The sequence below is a fragment of the Cyprinodon variegatus genome, unplaced genomic scaffold, assembly GCF_000732505.1.
Source record: "Cyprinodon variegatus isolate N-32 unplaced genomic scaffold, C_variegatus-1.0 Scaffold468, whole genome shotgun sequence".
NCBI classification, from domain to species: Eukaryota; Metazoa; Chordata; class Actinopteri; order Cyprinodontiformes; family Cyprinodontidae; genus Cyprinodon; species Cyprinodon variegatus.
In genome coordinates, this window is record NW_015150921.1 from 408,010 (window position 1) to 429,186 (window position 21,177).

General features: G+C 39.2%; 1 protein-coding gene across 1 annotated transcript in view; it reads left to right on the top strand.

The window, feature by feature from the left end:
* Positions 1-21,177, top strand: part of arhgap35 (Rho GTPase activating protein 35) — a 103,911-nt gene that overhangs the window by 24,008 nt on the left and 58,726 nt on the right. Inside the window, exon 2 of the mRNA XM_015389621.1 lies at positions 16,675-16,748. The gene's annotated coding sequence lies outside the window, so the exon portion shown is untranslated. The remainder of the gene's footprint in view (positions 1-16,674; positions 16,749-21,177) is intronic.

Here is a 21,177-nt window from a genome sequence, read left to right on the forward strand (position 1 = left end):
AGTATAAAGTAAAAACCAAAATACCAGCATTTAGCCTGCTTAATAAAAGGTTGTTTTTGTTTTAAGCTGTGGTGTATTAGTTCTTAGTGAAATATTATTTCAACAGGGGAGCATTGTTTCACTGCTCCATGTAATTAATATGACTGTGTTATGCTGTGTTTTTGCCATTTGTTAAACTTTGCAGTAGGACTGAAAATAATTGCCATTTTGGGAGTAGTCTAATGTTTCACTAGTTTTTCTATTAGTCTGAAGTTATTTTAATCAGTTTCTGCAGTCTGTAGTTGCAGCATTTGCTTTCATCCCTGGTACATGTTTCACAGCACGCCCTTCAGTCTGCACACCTGTTAGTTTTATTCAATTACCTCTGCAATGTTTTAGAAACTCAGAAGATTTAAATACAGATGAATAATACAGCAATGCATTACACAGCCCTTTGATGCTTGCTATAGATATAGATATTTGCTATAGGAATATAACTGTGACAGCACATATATCAGCTTGTTGCTGGCAGACAGTTGAAACAGTCTTGTCTAAAATACTTCCAAATGTTTTATCCAGAGTAAAGTTTGCTAATAAAATTTTTTTTCTTATTTTTTTTGTTCTGGATGTGATTGTTTATGCTGACTTTGTTGCTTTGCATATTCCGGACTGCAGCTTGAATATGTTAATCCTTAAAGTATGTGTTTGTATAAAATTAAATGATTCTTTGGCTACGTTCAGACTGCAGCCTGAAGTGACCCAAATCCATTTTTTTTGCCTGTATGCGACCTTGATCTGATCTTTGCATGGCAGTCTGAACAACACGATTTTTTTCCAATGTGACCCAGACCACTTGGTTATGTGGTCCTGAATCTGATATGAATCCGATCTTTTCAAATCGGCCTGTGTCTGAACGGCCAGGTCGGATTCATCCGACCTGAACGTCATTAATACCAGACAAAGGTCACTATTCTGGGTCTTGCTACGCAGAAGCGGCAAGAAAAACAACAACCGTGGCAGACGATGATACAGAGAGCAGTATTTATGTTTAAACATATTGAAAAGATTGAGTTTTTATGGTTGGAAAAGACCGCTAAATGCGCGCCGGTACTACCATCCATGTTTACTTCCGTAGAGACATAGAGCACGCTGGCCTGTGACGTCATTGCATCCTCTACTGCGCATGCGGGACAGTTGTGTTGTATGACCGCAGTTCACACTGGAGATCACAAAAAAAGTCGCATATATTTGGAAATATGAATGGCGACACACAAAAAAAATCAGATTTCACAAAAAAATCTAAATTGAGCATCAAGGCCTGCAGTGTGAACGTAGCCNCAGATTAATCGATGTGTAAAATAATCGTTAGTTGCAGTCTTACTCTGCTCCGCCACCTGTGATCTCTTGCTTCAGTCCCTTTTTTTGTATGAGCTTGAACGTTTCTGCATACTGGCCATGCTGTTGGGTTGCGAACCTTTTCCCCCTTGCTGGATGTGCTGTTTGTTGCATGATCATTCCTTGCGTTAAATGTATATAGGCTTTACACCGAAAACGAACTGTTCGGTCATTTTCTGACATAGATTTTCAATGGCCGAATTTTTGGGGCATCCCTATTTTTGATGGATTTCCTTTTGTAAAATAGAGACGATAAGCTTGTAAATCACTTAATTGGTTTAATACTTGTGTGTGTGGTTTGGGTGCAACAAACTCTACCTCCAGTAAATATGTTGACCTTTTTGGTGTAATGTGGACATGTTGGTTAGGGATCTCCATCTGCCCTGTTACTGTTGGTTGGTTAATGATATCGTCTAACACCCTCTAATAGGCTGTATGGTCCACATATGGCAGTTTTAGTGCTAACACTAATTTAATTGTACATCTCGGGAGGAGTTCTGTGTCGAGGCCCACCTTCCCATGTCAACCCTTGCATCCTGCAATGAAGCATCTGCCTTTCTCCCTGCCACACATGCTCACTCCAAAGCCCTCTCTGCTAATGTTGCAGCTGCCTTTTATCCAGCTCACACTGATGTCAAATCCTCTAATCGCTCCAGCATAAAGGCCATGCAAGGGAATTTATGTTAGCCTGCCACGGCAATGAAAGGAGGAGTGGAGAATCGTTTGAGCAGGTTGACAGATAAGGCTCTTGTGCTTTCTGTGTGGTGCATTTTAAGCCATGTTAAGCTGCTTAATTAGACATAATCTACAGACCCCAGACTGAGGCAGAACTAATGAAGTTAAAGACTCAAATCCCATCCTAGCATCACACTCTCCTCTATGCCACACCATTACGTGTGCTCCCTGCCTCTTCACCGTGCCGTCTTCTTCACTGTCTGCCACAGCTCTCACTCCTCCCCTTACCACACTTTCAACTCGTACTATCCTACTCTTTCCTTTTAACGTCGTTATGTCTTCCATGGAAACCAAACAGTTGGTCTGGCCAACATGACCACCTTGAAATGCAAGCCAGAAATGCCTCTATTTGCTTGTTCATCAGTATAGTTTCTACTGTTTCTGTTAAAGCAGATTTAGTTTTAGAGCTTTGAGAAATTCAAGCAGCACAGAAAATGATGCTACTATGTTAAAGATCTTGGATTTTGATTTGCATTTAAAAATCGTTGTGTTACTAACTAAACGGCTAATTGTGGGCACTATCTCTGTGTTGCAGCGACTCCTAGTCCTAACTGGAGGCTAGATGTTTAAAAAGGAACAACATGCCCGAGACAAAGGATTGGGAAGCTCTGCCTGGTCCTTGTTGTAATCTAATTTAGATACTCTTTAGAGGCTTTGGGTGTGCTGGCTTTTTTCAAATGTTGTCAGGGATTCTTGCTTTGAGTAGAGAATATATTTACTCTTTTCTGAACAGCAGGTTGGCTAAAAAAAGAAAAGTACAACACAATATTTGCAGAAAATGTTTTGAATTCCTTAATTTTACTTGATTCAAACTGACCGCCGAATGACTTTGCTCTGTTTTACATTAAAGCTGCACAATATGCATAATTGTCGTCTTCGCAGTAGGAGTGTGTGCAACGTTGCAATCGCAGGTGTCTCCATGGACGCAACATTTGATAGGATATCATTTCTAGGGTGAATTAAATACAAAGATTTCTGGCTAAGTAGTTTGTCTATCTTGCTTCGTAGATTAAGTGGCCTGGATGCCTCTCTTTATGTATATGTAGAGGCTGAGATATGAAAGCTTACAAAGATTGATGTGAACGGTAAGATAAAAAAAAAAAGAAGGGAGTCCAAAAATGTGGGTAAATGATAATCTATAATATACGAATATATAGCCTTTATCTTAAATGTGTTCCTGGTACCCAGTATGCATTTCTGTGTGTACATAAAGTGGAAAACTCACTATAACTAGCTAGCTACCATTAATATGGGTTACTGTTTTTGCACCTGTTCACCGAAACGCTTGAAAAGAAAGGAGTTGGTGTTGTACTGCCTGAGTAGTATTTTTTTTGGGATATTTGATATTTTTTTGGAATATTCATCATGATAATTGAACTTTATTGATCTCACATTGGAGACATTTACCTGTGCTTTTCATACTTCACCTTGCAGAGCAGTGGGTTGCCATCGTGAGGCGCCTGGGGAGCCATCGGGGGTTAAGGGTCTTGCTCAGAGACCCAGAGTGGCAGTCTGTGGGAGTGGGGCTCGAACTCAAAACCTCTGGATTCCAAGCTATATGCCGTAACCACTAGGCCGCCACTCCCCTTCATGCGCTCACATTGCATGGTGACAGCATAACAACACAATTCACGGTTTTTATCCTGGCTTCACAGATACCCTTACATCACAGTGTAGTTGGCATTTCTTCATACCATTTTTAAATAACCGCTTACAGTAATTTTCGGACTATTAGCCACACCCGAATATAAGCCGCAAAAGCTAAATTGCATGATTTGTGCATATACAAGCCGCACCGGACTATAAGCCGGAGGTTTTTTATGTTTAACACAAACTGTCTTGCGCTCGCAATGTCCGTCTTTCTCGCTGTCGTTCTGTCTCGTACCACTCGCGGTAGAAGTCTGCTTCCGAAGGACCTCCGCATTCCCGAGGGAAAAAAATGGGGAATAAGTCGCGGCTTATAGTCCGAAAATTATGGTATATTAAATGACCAGCTGTGACTATCTGAATAAGACATAGCAAAAAAAAAACAAAAAATAGCACTCTCTGTGCCTACTTAAACCTGAAAGTCTTGCTCTTTAACCATCTGGATAAACCGCAGCCATAGATTTGTAGCAAATACTATATTTTATTAATTTCTGTTGTATCCTCTTTAGGGATGTTCTGATGCAGCTTTTTAATTTCTGATACCAATAGGGTACCTTTGAGTATTGACCAATACTGACATTGACCTGATTCGAAATCGGCACAAATTATACAACTTTTATGACTTAGTTTGAGTGTGGAACATTTCTAAATGTTTGATCAAGCGATTTTATTCAAACATAGAAAAATAGTCGACAACAATAGGTATGAGAACATCTGACCCATCTAGAATCCAGGTTACAGAAACTTTAAACAGAAGCAGATATATTTGAATTATGTTTCTTCTGGCTTTTTTATATTGGAGATTTAGGATCTTTTTTTGCTGATATCGGATGAAATTTGGATATCAGTATTGGATTGGGACAACCCCCCTATTATTTGAAATCTCAGCAATATAGGATTTCCTCTTTTTCTGATATAAGCCACACAAATGGCTGTGATTCTTGTTGGTTTCTAAGAACTTCCAGTAGCGACTTGCAGAGAGTGAGTGGTGGTGGGTTGGATGAAAGGTTGGTGATGCAACTGGTCTGAGGTGTGGCTGAAGAAATCAGTACCCCCCTAACCCATGCAAAACGGTAAAAATTGTGTGGCCGGCTTTATGCCAATACCATACCAACATTTTACCTGCATCTACAGGCTATTTCAGAATGTTAAAAATAATTTAAATCCACCTTCCCAACACTTAGTGTAAAGAAAAGCCATGCTATGTCACAATGAGCTTTTTCAGCCTTGTTGGTTGAGGTTTCTGATTCGTTTGGTCCGAGTGGACCTGTGCACCTATGGCATGTACGTGTCTTTCTACACTTCTTTAATTTCCCGTCTCATGGACTCAACAAATTATGAAAATATTCTGCCCGCTGTAAGATTAGGCCATTTTATTGTCATCCTCCCAATTGAATATCGTAGCTGGGTGACATATTAATAAACCAGCTTCTTTCCTGAGATATAAATCTGAATGTACCATTTTAAATACCATTGCTATCAAACTTAAATAAACAATGATCTTATTTAACTGGAAATGAGTAGGAGAATTAGCTTGTTGGCAGGAGTAAACCATAAATGCCCATGAAATGTGTCTTTATTGTTCGGAAGATTTTTTTCAGTTTCAAAGTTGCCAGTTCATTGTCAGAGCAGGTTAACTTGTTTATTTCACAACCACATTCATTTCTGCTTAATTTATTTCATTGCGATGAAAAATGTCAATTCTAAGTTTGCTGAAAAAATATTTTCAAAGTATAAAGTAAAAACCAAAATACCAGCATTTAGCCTGCTTAATAAAAGGTTGTTTTTGTTTTAAGCTGTGGTGTATTAGTTCTTAGTGAAATATTATTTCAACAGGGGAGCATTGTTTCACTGCTCCATGTAATTAATATGACTGTGTTATGCTGTGTTTTTGCCATTTGTTAAACTTTGCAGTAGGACTGAAAATAATTGCCATTTTGGGAGTAGTCTAATGTTTCACTAGTTTTTCTATTAGTCTGAAGTTATTTTAATCAGTTTCTGCAGTCTGTAGTTGCAGCATTTGCTTTCATCCCTGGTACATGTTTCACAGCACGCCCTTCAGTCTGCACACCTGTTAGTTTTATTCAATTACCTCTGCAATGTTTTAGAAACTCAGAAGATTTAAATACAGATGAATAATACAGCAATGCATTACACAGCCCTTTGATGCTTGCTATAGATATAGATATTTGCTATAGGAATATAACTGTGACAGCACATATATCAGCTTGTTGCTGGCAGACAGTTGAAACAGTCTTGTCTAAAATACTTCCAAATGTTTTATCCAGAGTAAAGTTTGCTGATAAATATTTTTTTTCTTATTTTTTTATTCTGGATGTGATTGTTTATGCTGACTTTGTTGCTTTGCATATTCCGGACTGCAGCTTGAATATGTTGATCCTTAAAGTATGTGTTTGTATAATATTAAATTATTCTTTGGCTACGTTCACACTGCAGCCTGAAATGTCCCAAATCCGATTTTTTTGCCCGTATGCGACCTGGATCTGAGCTTTTCATGGCAGTCTGAACAACACAGATCCGATTTTTTCCAATCCGACCCAGGCCACTTGGCTATGTGGTCCTGAATCCGTTACCAATCTGATCTTTTCAAATGCGACCTGTGTCCGAACGGCCAGGTCGGATTCATCCGACCTGAACGTCATTAATACCCGACAAAGGTCACTATTCTGTGTGTCTTGCTATGCAGAAGCGGCAAGAAAAACAACAATCATGGCAGATGGTGATGTGGAGAGCAGTATTTATGTTTAACCATATTGAAAAGATTGAGTTGCTTTGGTTGGAAAAGACAGCTAGATGCGAGCCGGTACTACCATCCATGTTTACTTCCGTAAACATAGAGCACGCTGGCATGTGACGTCATTGCATCCTCTACTGCGCATGCGGGACAGTTGTGTTGTATGACAGCAGTTCACACTGGAGATCAAAAAAAAGTCGCATATATTTGGAAATATGAAGGGCAACACAAAAAAAAATCGGATTTCACAAAAAAAAATCGAAATTGAGCATCAAGGCCTGCAGTGTGAACGTAGCCTTAAATATATATATATATATATATACATATAAACTGTGTGTATATCATTGAAATGAAATGCACAGCTTCCTCTCAGGATTGCAGTTTCAAATATTCCTTTCATACATGGTTAGCTGTTCTTGCTCAGAGAGAGCTGCAAGACTAAATCAACAGTTCAGTGAAGTTAATCAAAAGCAGCGTGGGTTGCTGTACTTGTGGCAGCATATGTTACTTTAGGCAAAATGGAGACGTTTAAAGTTAGACTGAGAATCTGGGGAAGATTTAATACGCTCTGCAGGACTTCTTCCTTCTTACATCCCTGCCCTTGTTTTTGCAGAGTCCATCATTTGCTTCAAGATTGAAGACATTTTTCTTATTTTAGTAATGTAAGCTCTACTTCTCCACCATGGTGTGACTATTGGCTCCAACCTTTTACCTGAACATTAACAACGCTTTTTAGAAGTAATTTAACCCTTAGAGATTCTTTTCTGATATTAAAATGTCGATTTCAATGTGACAAAAAAGAAAGCAAATATATAAGCTTTTCAAAGCATTGTTTCTTGAGGTAGATGAGGGATTCAGAACCAGTCGAGCCCCCTGTGGACTTGCATTTCGCTTACTTCTGTGCATCTTACACAACTGCTATCTTTGATATGTTATTGGGTCACGAGTTCCTTTGCTTCACAGAAGGGATGCTTGCATGCTGTCTGGAAAAACCTACACCTTCTGCTCAGGAGACGATTGCAGCTGACCATTGTTTGGTTTCATCAGCGTTATAAAAGCGAAGCCTTGTAGTTGACAGACTGTCAGATAATTTTCTTCACCACATCATCTTCCTGCCTTTTCCTGTTTGCCCTCTTTAAGTGCCTCCATCCCACCTCATTTTAACCTGTAGCGCTTCCAGTCAGTTGGACTGTCATCTCCATCCCTTGCATGGTTTAGATTTAATGCAAATGCAAAGATTGGCTGGGATGGGAGCAGTAAATAGCTCTTATTGGGGTGGGGTGGTACTGTCCTGAGCATATTTATTCCACCTTTGAGACGAAATCCCTCAGGTTCTCCTGGCTGGCCAGTATCATGGTGCTGCTGAGTGGAACTGAGGGCTGCTGCATCCTGGTTTTGCTTGATTAGCCTGTGTGTGATGCTGGAGGCAGCTTTGTTTAGTTGCTGAATGGACTGTTCCGCTGAGAGCACAGGAGGCGACGAGGAGCGGAGGAAGGTGGGGATGGAGAGAAGGGTGGAGTACTAAAGCAAGAGAGTGCTGAAAAAATTATTTAAGAAAACTTAAGGTGGAGAGATGTAAAAGGAGGTTGCAAGTGGATAAATGGGAGTGAAGAGAAGAGCTGAAGCAGATGGGGGGGGAAATGAGAAGCGGATGGCGAGGATGAGGAGAAAAGAAGAAAGAAATGACCTCTCCTCCTGTGGAGAGGGAAGATAACTGTGAGTGTTTAGAAATGCTGAGGTGGACAGAAGCCATATCTTCCTCTACCACAGCACCTGCTCGTCTGCTGGCCCCCACCATTCACCGGCCGACTTTCTATTGTGCGCAGTTACGTGCGTATCCGCAAACACACGTCAACACGGACGGTGCAGCATTTCTGTTTCAGCCGTGAAATAAAAGAGAAAAAAAAAAGCTTTAAAACCCTGACATGACGAATCCCAAAGTCCCTGCTATGCCCTGCTTTTATACATCCACAGAGGGCTTTAATAGCTTTTTCTAAAGTATGCAATATTTCCTTCCTGTAAACCTATGGGATTCAGGATCATTAAATACTTTTAAAATTCAGTCTAAAGGGCTGCTTAGAGATGGGCGTGGTCCATGAAGAGCATAAGGAGAAACGATGCAAAACAAATTCTCCATATAAGAGTTTCTATTCCTTAGGATATTTTTTTTCTAAATTGCACATTTTTTGTGTTACTACTCTTCTGTGAGCAGCTCCCTGCTGTTATCACTTTATCAGCTTGAAGGGATGAGCTGTTTCACAGCTTTGTCTCCAGGTGAGTCTGAAGTGTGAACAGCGATAAGAAATTACTTTTGGCTGAAAGTATTCAGTTGGAGCTGAATGTTTTCTTAGCCCCCTTTGAGGAGTTGTCCCCCACCCTTGATATCTGATGTACAGTTATGCTGATAATGATAGCAGTAAGTTTCTAAAAAGGTGATTAAATCTCAAAATTCTATAAAGAAATTCCACTTCAATGAATGCAAATTAATTGGAGACGCTGCATATTCTGATTCAAAGCAAAAAATGTAAAAGATCTTTTTGAATTGAATATGTCAGAAAAAGTAAAGAAGTATGTTAAGAAAATTGCAGTTTTGACACCTTTCTTTGCAAACTCAGAATGTATGTTTAGACTAAGAAATGCATTTTAACTTTCCTGAGAATCATAAATGAATATTTAGTTGCATAAACATGGTTTCTTCACATGCGTGGTAAATGCAGTTGACTAGCTTTTGTCACCGGGCATCAGCTACTGCAGCTCAGGACAATTTTACTACATTTCCTTTGCATCTCTTGTTTTTGCCTCATGAACAGCGTTTTTTTTTTATTTGTCAGCCCACAGGTTTCTATGCTTGCTGGTGTGTTTTTGCTCATCGTCTTGATTGAATTTTTTCTTCAGCATATAGCAACAAGACTTCTTCTAGTATTCTGATGTACCCAGTCTTAAACTGATCAATGATCCCTGGTATGTGATAAATAGGAGCAATAAAACAGTATGAAAAACATACGCCATTCTTCACACCATCAGTCACCATTCTCACTGTGCACTGCAGCTTCAATTCAGTGTTTGCAGGACGTCTGACTCTCGTCACTCGACAAAATATTACACCATTTCTTTTTAGGCCAGTCAATGCGTTCTTGGCAAATCGTAGCTGCTTCAGCACATGCATTTTATTTAACAATGAGACTAGTTGCAGGGCTTTTTGCTGGTAGCTTAGCTTCACATAGACGTTATCTGGTTGTAACAGTGCTTACAGGAAATCTTAGATCTTCTCTAATCCTCCTGAAGCTGATGATTGGCTGAGCCTTTGCTGTATTGATTATTCTCCAATCCATTCACAAAGTTGATTTTTCTTCCTGGCCTTTCTGGTTGTGGCTGCCATCTTACAGCATTCTGTACCATTTCAGCTGATCAGTCTATCATTTTCTACACTTCATTAGGTTTTTCCCTCTTTTATTAACTTCTTAATGAAAGAAGGCTCTACTTCTGAAAAGTCTCTTGCCTTTCAGGGATAAATGTACAGCCAGCATTTGCAGCAACAGTTGCCTTGAACCTTAAAGTTCCACCTGTTTCACACCTATCTTTGTCACTCAATCACTCCCTCTAATTGAACTCACACCTTTCAGTAAATTATTGTGTTTGACTGAATCAGCAGTGTGAACATCATTCCTGTCGGATCTTTTGGTTTTCTATACCTTTACTAAACCTTTTAGAATCTTACCAGTTGTTAAGAAGTTGGAATTTTAAAAACTGTACATTTATTAGCTTAGAGAGTTTTTTTTTTTTTTTTTTTTTTTTACATATTGGCATCAGCAGATTAACTAGTACATTCCGCAGATGTGCTCCCTCCTTTTGCTATCCATTATTTATTTATTTTTTTTGTTTATATATGTATATATTTTATATATATATATTTTTTTATTGTGCCGAAAGGAAATCTGCAGCAAACGTCTGGAGTCGTTTAGACTAATTTCAAATATGTTGTATCACATTGGCCTTAAAGAAATCTTTAGTAGTTGATTTCTACTAAAGCTTATTATAAAGAAAGATCTGGAAAAACAAGTCAGAATTTCCGATATAGAAGATCCGTATGAAAAGACTTATGGTGACCCTCATTAAACGGACACAGCATACTAAACATTTTCTTTTTATAATAAATGGAACACAATATAAAAAAAATGGAAAGATATGGCCTTTGTTTTAATCACCTGCCTCAAAATGGCCTCTCCTATTAAAAGTGCTGTACATCTCTCCTCCCACATGTTTGCAAGTGGATTCACAGGAAGTGCAGGTCTTCCAGTTTTTAGTGATAAACATCTCTACACTGTACCTGTTACACAACTTAAACCATTCAAATGTGTTTAAAGATTTTGTTTTGTTAAAAAAACTTTCTAAATGCAACTGTCTGGGAATTCATCATACTACGCATTTGTAATTTTCATTATATGTTGTCCCTGTTGTTGACAACCTGTGCAAATGTTTACTTTAATCTGACGAGATAGGTTGATCCTGTAGATGTATATTTTTTCTGTGAAATTGGTCCATTTGTCCACATATAAATTAGGTTATATGCATGTGACATTTATTGGACCATGCCCATTGTGGGACAATAAAGGGTTTTTCTATTATAACATTTTTTTTCTTATTTTGTAGGAACAACATTTTCCTTCGAGATTACTGTTTCTTGAAAAGCAAGTGTCTCACAGCATGAGCTGATATCTGTTGATTAAGTGGCTCTCCAATCTTACACACATGGACGCTGATCATATGTCCCCCCCTATCGTTTTATAGCCCTACTGATTGGCTGCCACCACATGTCACTCATTTTCAAAAATAGAAGCTGTTTATTTTACTCAATTCAACCTGATAGACAAGTGTTCACTTGTTCGAAAAAAACAAGATACGAGACCTAAAAAAACAAACAAAAAAACACCCAACATAGCGACCAGAAACTCCAGTGGCATTCTATGTTCTTAGAAAAAGATTTATAGCTTTTATTTCTACATTTTTGACAGAAGAAAAATACATTTTAATGGATTACACCCCTATAAGGAGATTCTTTCTATTGGATACAAACTGATATTTGATTATTACAAACTAAAGGAGCCAACGCATGCTTGTAACCGACAACTTTGTGAAAACAAGTTATGCAGTAAGAAAAATATGTTCAATGGTCATTATTTAAAAAAAAATCTATGTATTACATTTCTGTGGTAACAAAATGGCTATGTTCACACTGCAGCCTGAAGTGACCCAAATCCGATTTTTTTTTTGCCCATATGCGACCTGGATCTTATCTTTTCATGGCAGTCTTAACAACACAGATCCGATTTTTTCCCTATCCAACCCAGGCCACTTGGCTATGTGGTCCTGAATCCGATACGAATCTGATCTTTTCAAATGCAACCTGTGTCTGAACGGCCAGGTCACATCCATCCGACCTGAACGCCATTAATACCCGACAAAGGTCACTATTCTGGGTCTTGCTATGAAGAAGCGGCAAGAAACACAACAACCATGGCAGACGGTGATGTGGAGAGCAGTATTTATGTTTAACCATATCGAAAAGACTTTTTTTATGGTTTGGAAAGATCGCTAGATGAGCCCCAGCGCTACCATCCATGTTTAATTCCGTAAACACAGAGCACGCTGGCCGTGACGTCATTGTGTCCTCTACTGCGCATGCGGGACACTTAAGCTGTATGACTGCACTTCACACAGGAGATCACATACAAGTCGCATATATTTGAAAATGTGAACGGCAACGCAAAAAAAAAAAATCGGATTTCACAAAAAATCGGAATTGAGCATCAAGGCCTGCAGTGTGAACATAGCCAATGTGACTGCTATGATCGTAAAAAAAAAATCAACAGATTTTTACAAAGCTGGTAGTGACTGAAATGTGTATGACTAAGACGGCCTTATAAAGCGGGCACTATAAACCCATTAATATTTACAGTTATTATTTTGCAAATATTAACCCATGCACAGGATAAGATCATATTCTTTGCATGTGTTGATTGCCTTGTGCATGTGTGGATCATATAGTTTGTGAATATTGAGACCCTTTCGGCTGCATACACTTTACCGTATTTTCACGACCATAAGGCGCACCGTACTAAAAGGCGCACTCTCAGTTATGTGTCCCATTTCTGTATTTAACACACACATAAGGCGCACCGGACTATAGGGCGCGTTTTTTATATACAGGTACATGTCCTCTACTACCTTTAAATACCTCTACTGCGTATTTAAAAATACAGCGGGGGCAAAACTGAGTATGACTGTGCTTTATTCATGTATTTATTACAAAGTATTAATCAAACCTGGGTGCTGGCCGTGAGACAGACACATCGCAGATGACACAGCGCTGTGATTACTCCTAAATTAACTTAAAATCCTGAAACCTGCCGACGGAATTTGTTCGCTTTTATTACCGGTATCCTGGTGCCTGCAGTTAAAATTATTTAGATGAAAAACACCTGCCAGCAGCTGCGGTGAACCCGGAGGCTGCCCAGCCTAGAGGCTGCTGTTGAAGGGATTTCTACTGTCGGCGCACCGCTGGTATGTGGGGGTCTGAGCGCCTCCGACAGAAATAGATAATCTGGATGAACTGACTGCAATTATGAAGTTTTCAGGTGGACTTTCTCACTTAAAAACATATTAAAACTACTTTATTCCCACTGATCACAGCAAATATAGCTGCAAGATTAAGATTATTTAGATGAAAAAACACCTGCCAGCAGCCGCTGTGAAGAGGAGGAGACCCGCCCAGAGGCTGCTGTTGAATTAAGTTTTCAGGTAGAAAAATAGAGCGGGAGCAAAACTGAGTATGATTGTGCTTTATTCATGTATTTATTACAAAGTATTAATCAAACCCATCAAAGTCATCATCCTCTGTTTCTGAATTAAACAGCTGCGCTAATCAGACATGCCAATTTCCCTTCTTCGCTGTCAGTCACTTTCCGTGCAGCGCGGCTCCTCAGAAATAATGCCGGCTTTTGCAAAAGCTTGAACAACAGAGCCAGCAGACACGTTAGTCCATCTACAATCCATCCGCAAACGGTGGCGTAACTTGCCCGGCGCTGCCTTCCACTTATCCTGAAACTGTGGTCTCCGTCTGTCATCCATCGCTCCCACGCCGCTCGCAGCCTTACTTTGAACGGCCGCTTCACACCGATGTCGAGGGTTGAAGTTCCTTTATCAGACCTCCCGAGATAACGGCGAGCACAGCGTTCATTTGATTCACCATGTTTTTCTCATCGGCTGTGAGATGGGCACGCATGGAGTCACAGATTAACTGGTGATGGTGATGCGTGGAAAAAAACACCTGTTCTCCTCACATACACCTGCCTCAACCACGCTTTCCTTTTCATTTGCGTTAATATCATTTGTCATCAGAGCGATGTGTCTGTCTCGCTGTCAGCTCCCAGATCAGCTTCTCTGATTGGTTGATGCGGCGCGTCCAGCAACAAAACTTCAATTTTTCCATCTCGAGCAGCAGCAGCACGTTGGCGGTGCATCAGATGCTTAAACGCTCCTGCTGCTCAAAACGCGCTGCAGGACCTTTTGCTGCACCTATACGCGCGTCAACCATTGACTTTGCATGTAAACTCGCTGCTTCTGCTGCACCTGCTGGGTCCGGTTCACACTGATGTCGAGCGGTTGAACAGCGAGCACAGCGTTAATTTGTTTCCCCATGTTTTTCACATCAGCTGTGAGATGGGCACGCATGGAGTTACATATTAACAGCGATGATGATGAGTGGAAAAAAAACACCTGGTCTCCTTACATTCAGCCACTCTTTCATCATCTCCTCAATGAGGTGGTCTCAAAAGTCGCAGTTACAACACACATAAGGCGCACCGCACCAAAGGGCGCACCGCACATTTTGAGGGGAAAAAAAGACGTTTAAGTGCGCCTTATAGTCGTGAAAATACGGTAAGTTTACTCATAGTAGCAGTTGTCATAACTAAACATTTCACCTTAATTGACTTTGATATCAGTTACCTTTAGTTTGAGATAAATTCCACACAATTCATTATAAAATGCCAGAAAGTGCTTGAGATTAACAAAGACTTGAGACTGAAGGATTGAGAGTCTTGTTTTAAATCTGTTTCTTTTGTCATTTATGTCCTAAATCGTACTCTCCTCTGAAAAAAGGAAGTCTTTAATTAACAAATGTTTATACATTAAGGACTTTTAATGGTTTCTCAGCGAGGTCTAATGAGTCTAATTCTTTCTACTGTATAGTAACAACCATATTATCCAGAAGGTCCTTTTTTAAGTCAGGTATTTTACTGATTACATGATCTTACTCTTCTTTCTTTTTAGCTATAAAATACTGAAGCTTTTAAACCGAGTGTCGTTTGCTCAGTGCTTTTGCTCATGGAAACAAAAACAGATTGTAACATTTATTGAATGTAGTATTAAATGCATCTCCAGTTGTAATTTAACCGACTTCATCTCTTCTTTTGTTCGTTGCCCATCTGATGACGTATGTAATCAGCTTGAAATGGGGATGAGCACAGAAATTGCCGTACAATTTTCATTGCAGCCTGACACTGTTTTATTTAGCGTTTCTTTTTTTTTTCAACAACTTATTCAACTCAAGAGTAGATTTGTTGTACCTGCTGTGTGTGTTTGTGTTGTTGAGGAGATGGAAAAAAGCCTGCTGTGATTGCTGTCGGTCTTGGTGCATATCCTGTGCTCTGTTGGGCTGAACAAAAGGGACGAACGCTGAGATTTTCTTAGATTCAGATTTTTAAAACCATAAAGTAAATATGATAAAGATAAGGCGCAACATTTTCACATCTGTTACACTTTCTTTCTTTTCTCCTTCTGTTAAGTGATTCCTTAATTGCCTCCACTCCTGAAATCTTGTACCTTCCTTTCCAAGCACCCCCCCCCCCCCCCCCCCCCCCCCTTTTTTTTTTTTTTTTTTTTTAAATAAATGGGTCATTTAATAGATGATTGGATGAACACACTCCTGGACACGTTCAGTGAATATTTGAAATAAAGACGCTCCTTATCTCTCCTAGCAGAGACGCTGTCATGTGCTCGCATGCAGATGAATAATATATCGCACAAGTAGCCCCATTCGACTGGTCGCGAAGCTGACACGGGCCGTTGTACGCCGATCGTAACACAGCTGCGTTTGTGTGCGCGTGCTCTTCTGAGTGAAGGGATGTAAAGTCTCCAGGGGCCACAGTGATGAATGGGTGTGTTGTCACTAGTCAGGTCCAGCTGCTTTAGTGCCATCTTCATGCTGCATGTTCTCCTATTATACCACGCCGTCTGAATGTTTGCTGCCTCTGCCAGAGTGGGAGCATCGGTGGGTGGGTTTTTGCTTAATGTGGCTTGTATGAAACGGTTCCTTTGTGAGAGGGTGGTAAGCCGTTCCTGTGTGTGACAGCAAAGTGTTAACGCACTGATGTTTGAGTGATGTTTTAAAGCTGTGTGTCAGAATGGCAGACGTTCATATGTACTTGCACACATCACTTGCATCTAATAAATCACCTAAGCTCTCTTCATCTGCATGGGTAATGCACGCGTCTTTGTCTCTGCGCCGGTAAAAGCAGGTTTCTGGTGTGAAAATGTGTAGCTGCTTCAGCATGTTGAGGAGTGAGCTTAGAAGAAACTGCTGTTAAAGCAAAAACCGAATTATTTGCCTACAGACATTTTTATGAGACTGTGACATGCACGTATAAATGTGTTTCCGCTAGACTGGCTGTGTGGTTTACATAGTGTATGTGATTTCAGAAAATCCATAATTCAGCTCCATATGTGATGCCATTTATTGCCGTTTCATGCAAACTTCTTGGCAATTTATGCTTCCTTCAGCTCTGCATAGACCTGCTTCATATCTTTAGGAATTGTATAGATTAATTTTGGTTGGATTAAATAAAAATGCACCTGGCTTTTCTACAGTTTGAACCACTGAAAGTCTTTTTAATCAACTTAGACTTTTTTTAAGTGAAATGAACAGCATCCATAATATTTTCTTCATTAGGTTTTGAACAACAGCATTCGTTTTTTAATTACTAACTAATCAAACTAATTGCTTTCCTCCTTTTAGCAACACAATGATGTGACTTATAATATAGTGCAGTCTGTACTGTGGAGAGAGCAGCTTTTTAGAGCTTTTCTTTTGTTTGTCTCTTTAGTGCACAGGAAAAGCAGAGACCTTCTCCCAGTGAAGTGAGCTATACGTGATGCTGACTGGCTGAGGAAGCGTGAGGTGGGTTCACAGCACATTGCACACACAGACTGAGAGAAACAGGAAACAAGCAAAGTGATGTTAATTTAAATAGTTTTCTGCTTTCTACAGTTAAAGGCAATGTAAAGTGTAGATATTATCCACATTGCTTACAGGCAGCTTTAATCCAGTGAAGCAGCTCGCATTGTTTCACCCTTCTACAGCCAGAAGGCTGTAGAAGGGCACCACATATACTAAAGGGTCTCCAACCCTGGTCCTGGAGATCTACTGTCCTGCAGATTTCAGATGCATCCCTTGTCCAACATAGCTAATTCAAATGACATCTCTTCAGCATGCCATCAGGTTTGGCAAAGGCCTGGTAATAAGCCATTGTTTTGATGCAGCCGTTGTAGCAGGGATGCATCTAAAACCTGCAGGACAGTAGATTTTGAGGAACAGGGTTAGAGACCCCTGCTAGATTAATGTTTAATGTTTTCAGATATTTTGTCCATTTTAAATTAGATGGTGGAATTTACTTAAACTAATGTGTATGAAAAGCAGGGCTAAACAACATTTTTATTTTTCTGTAACACTGCAATATATGCTGCGATATGAAAAAAAAAACAGGAATTTTCGTCAGATGACTTTAGAATTTTTCCCGCATTATTGGAAATTAAACTGCTGTGATCTTGTCTCTTTGTGAGTGCTGCAAGGCTTTTTTTTTTCCCCCTTTGAATTATTTTTTCTTTTAATGCTTGCTTTCATTGTGCTAGACCTGAGCATTTATTGTTTTGTTAATGCCAATGTGAATTTTTCTTTGAGTGCAAAAGTTTCTCCATGCCAAACTGAATAAGAAATATGATGATTGAAATTGAAATAGAGCGCATCTGCATAGTCTATCTCCTGCATTACAGGACCTGCGATGTGACCTCTGTGCACATGTACATTGTGATTGCAATTAGGGCTGCAACTAATGATTATTTTGCAAATCGATTAATGTGTCGATTATGTTTTTGACTAGTCAATTAATCTGATAGCCAAAGGTTCCTTAAAGTAGACTTTTCATGAAATTAGACCAGATGAAACTAAAACTTATCTACGTATATTGACAGATACAACTTTTTTTTTTATCTTAAATGCAAAATGTTTATTTATTTTTTACAATCCTGGTATAATTACTGCTCTAAGTGAGTCACTCTGTCAGCTAAAGGCATGTTTTACAGTCTCTGTCCTCCAGTTAACGATCAATCCATCACTAAATTACTTAATCACGATTAATCCAACTGCTTCAGCTCTAATTGCAGTCCTCAGACAATATATTGTGCAGCCCAGATTTAAAAGTTTCAATGACGGGAGATTTACTCACATTTGTTGACATTTTAGATCAGAACTGCATTTTTAATAGTTACTTAAACCAGTTACCTTTTCTGTAAGGTAACTTGTAACCATAACGGGTTACTTTTTTTGAAGAGTCATGACCAAGACGTCTGAAATCCAAGTTCTCACTTAGATGCCAAACTAAAGGGGTCTGGCCTGACTAGGAGTGAATCCCATTTTACTACACAAACACTTTTAACTGCTGAACCATTTCTTTCTAACTTCACCATATCCATCCCTGTTATATTTGTCAAGAAAGGGAAATGCTGTGGAAAACGTCCTTGTAGCTCTTGAAAAGAGGAACCTGGCATTGGTATGAATCAGTCCTTGTAGCTCTGATGACAAATGTAAATATTTTCTATGTCAACATATTTTTAAAGGCTCTGTAATCAATATAATGTCTAAAATATAATGTTTGACATCAGTATAAACTATTGAAAAGATGATAGAATAATTCCTGATTTAAAATGTTTTCCTCATTTCTAAATAAAGACCAAAGCTTGTTTAAGTAAGTGAAGAGAAGATAATACTGGTATTCTGAATAATAATGGTTTATTCCACTTTTATTTTGAAAAACAAATATGGCTCTTTGATGTTGTTAATTCATTAGCTGTCACCTTTCAGTCCTTTCACAGCTTGTATCATGTTTTTTATGATTTACCTTTGGTGATGAGCTCCAAGGGTCTCCTTAAATTCAGATCTAAGTCAAGACTCGGTTTAAGCTTCTCCTAATTATTACTTCCACACAAACTTATTATTATTATAATTTTTTTTTAAAGGAATACTTTAAAACTAAATGTGTAATTCATTTTGGTTTGAACTACACGTAAAAACAGTGATTGTTCAGTGATCAAGAAGTTGTTTTCTATAAGAAAAGATACCTTAATCTTTAATTTATTTGCTTCATCTGTTTTGTTTTAGTGTGAAAAGCCGTTAGCAGTTCAGGTTATGGTTAAAAAAAAACAGCAGCAGCCAGCTTCCATTGTTAAGAGACCAGGACACACATGCACACTCACCTCCTTCCTCTTCTTCAGGGATCTAAATGGGAATCTGACTGGAGGTAAACATGTCATTGCTTTAAGCAGTCCAGCAAACAGTCAGTCTGACAGACCAGTTAATGGGGAGATGAAAGGATAGGGTTTAATAAGGAGCGCTGGAGAAAATGCTGGGATATATTCAAACAAGGCAACATTTACTATTCTGTAGAAAATGTCAGATTGTGTTCAAATTAGCCAAGTTATTCCTTCCAGCGTCTTTTCTCTTTAAAGTGTTCTTCAGTTATAACCCCCAGGATTTGCCAAGAGTTTTATGTTTTTGCCCGTATCGTTGAGGTGAGGGCTTCACTTCAAACCTGAACATCAGAGCGGATTGTGGGATTGGGGCCAGAGGCACGACACTAACTAAAGAAACCAGAAGGTTATTGGACTTGAGGAGTGGCTGCAGTTACAGAAATCAATGTCACTGGTGTTTTCCGAGATGCTTTAATCTAAGCGAAGTTGTTTCTGTGATAGAATTTCTATTGCTGTACTACAACCTTCAGTAAGTGACTCAGCTTTTTGAAGCTTTTCATGTTTTTTTTTTGCTCCTGCATCGGCCGTAAGTCTCTTGAGTGCAATAAAAACAAGGCTTTATCTGGCTTAATTCGTTTATTCCTTTCTTTCCGGCCTCTTTTTTTTTCTGCCTTCCTCCCAGTAGATTTTTATCAACCTCAGTTGTTTGCTCGTGCCCCTCTGGTGTGTAGGCTAGCTTTATGAATGAGCCCACTGAAGGCCACTCAAGTCACAGTGGTGTTGCACACACTACCCACACATGTATTTTATCTCACAAATGGAGAGAAAAAAGAAACTTGTCACAATCTCACACCTTATCCCTTCCTTTCTTTCCTCCTCAGCTTAAATCCCCATGGAGACCAGTGTAAGAGCTTCAGAGATAGAAAGAGAAAGGAAAGAGATAAAGACTAAAAAGAGAACTTTAAGTCCCCTGTTGTTTGAGTGGATGGTGTCAAAATAATCCCTCCTTAGCTTTACATGGCAGTCGCTTTTATTGCCTTAGCCTCAACTCATCAGTTGAGTTGGGATTGCCAAAAGGCGAGTGCGTGATTCTCTCATTTATTTGTCTGAGTGGAGGGAGGTATTCACTCATCTAGGATTAGGAGACTCTTAAGATTCATCACCTCTTCAGCTGTAGGATAACTGTTTTCCAAGATGGCTTTAGCTCTACCAAGAGGGAGGATTTGCTTTGGAGATATACCGTATGTTCACTCATCGATTCGAAAAGGACAGTTTTCAGCTGGACCAGTAACGTTTAACTTCATTTTTTTTATTTTTATTTATTCCTTTATTTAACCAGGAAAAGTCCCATTGAGATTAACAATCTCTTTTTCAAGGGAGTCCTGGCCAAGACAGCGGCAAAAGATTACATTACAATTTACATTACAGTTTACAATTACATCTATCTATAGAAATTCATAAAACCGTTACAAACCATAGATCTAATTTCCAAACCTTTGAGCAGTCGTTTAAAATGTCCAATCGGACTTTCTGAAGATTGTTCCATGCTGTGGGGGCAGAGTATTGAAAAGCTGTCTTTCCAGCTTCAGTGCGGACACTAGGTACAGACAGAAGCAAAGACTCTTGAGAACGTAGAGAATACTTTCCAGCCGCTCTTGGTTGAATGTACTCACAGAGGTATGAGGGGAGCAGACGCAGAATACCGTTATAAATGATCATATACCAGTGAGTGAGTCTACGAGTCTCTAATGCTGGCCAGCTTCATAAAGTTAATGATGACTTCTGTTTGCTGTCCATGTACACTATGGTTCAACAATTTGGCGTCACATTGAAATGTCCTTATTTTTGAAGGAAAAGCACCGTACTTTTCAATGAAGATAACTTTAAACTAGTCTTAACTTTAAAGAAATACACTGCTAATGTGATAAATGAGTATTCTAGCTGCAAATGTCTGGTTTTTGGTGCAAAATCTACATAGGTGTATAGAGGCCCATTTCCAGCAACTATCACTCCAGTGTTCTAATGGTACAATGTGTTTGCTCATTGGCTCAGAAGGCTAATTGATGATTAGAAAACACTGCTTC